The following is a 762-nucleotide window of genomic DNA, read 5'->3' as shown; positions in this document are numbered from 1 at the left end:
CGATTTTGTGCGCATGGCATGTCGGGTGCGATCATACCAGCACTAATGCACCGGATCCCATCAGAACTCCGCAGTTTAGCGTGCTTGGGCGAGAGTAGTACTAAGTTGGGTGACCACTTGGGAAGTCCTCGTGTTGCACCCCTTTTTTTCGTTCAATTTCTCCCAGTTCTTTTCTTGCTTTCTCTACAAATGAGAACCTCCCCCGCTCACGCCCATCGCGTTTCGATCATGCCGCCCCGCATGCGTTAAATCCGATTTTGTGCGCATGGCATGTCCGGTGCGACCATACCAGCACTAATGCACCGGATCCCATCAGAACTCCGCAGTTAAGCGTGCTTGGGCGAGAGTAGTACTAAGTTGGGTGACCACTTGGGAAGTCCTCGTGTTGCACCTCTTTTTTTCTTTCAATTTCTCCCAGTTCTTTTCTTGCTTTCTCTACAAATGAGAACCTCCCCCGCTCACGCCCATCGCGTTTCGATCATGCCGCCCCGCATGCGTTAAATCCGATTTTGTGCGCATGGCATGTCGGGTGCGATCATACCAGCACTAATGCACCGGATCCCATCAAAACTCCGTAGTTAAGCGTGCTTTGGCGAGAGTAGTACTAAGTTGGGTGACCACTTGGGAAGTCCTCTTGTTGCACCCTTTTTTTTCTTTCAATTTCTCCCAGTTCTTTTCTTCCTTTCTCTACAAATGAGAACCTCCCCCGCTCACGCCCATCGCGTTTCGATCATGCCGCCCCGCATGCGTTAAATCCGATTT

General features: G+C 50.9%; 3 non-coding genes across 3 annotated transcripts; all 3 read left to right on the top strand.

The window, feature by feature from the left end:
* The first annotated feature begins 23 nt into the window (after positions 1 to 23).
* On the top strand, positions 24 to 142 carry LOC111475306. The gene has a single exon (XR_002716434.1). It is a non-coding gene; the product is annotated as a 5S ribosomal RNA (ribosomal RNA).
* A 133-nt stretch (positions 143 to 275) lies between these two features.
* Positions 276 to 394, top strand: LOC111475304. The gene has a single exon (XR_002716432.1). It is a non-coding gene; the product is annotated as a 5S ribosomal RNA (ribosomal RNA).
* Positions 395 to 527: 133 nt separating this feature from the next.
* On the top strand, positions 528 to 646 carry LOC111475301. The gene has a single exon (XR_002716430.1). It is a non-coding gene; the product is annotated as a 5S ribosomal RNA (ribosomal RNA).
* Positions 647 to 762: the final 116 nt, after the last annotated feature.

Source organism: Cucurbita maxima, unplaced genomic scaffold, assembly GCF_002738345.1.
Source record: "Cucurbita maxima cultivar Rimu unplaced genomic scaffold, Cmax_1.0 Cma_Scf01197, whole genome shotgun sequence".
NCBI classification, from domain to species: domain Eukaryota; kingdom Viridiplantae; phylum Streptophyta; class Magnoliopsida; order Cucurbitales; family Cucurbitaceae; genus Cucurbita; species Cucurbita maxima.
Note: the sequence above shows the minus strand (reverse complement) of the source record. Positions and strands in the feature narration are given on the sequence as shown.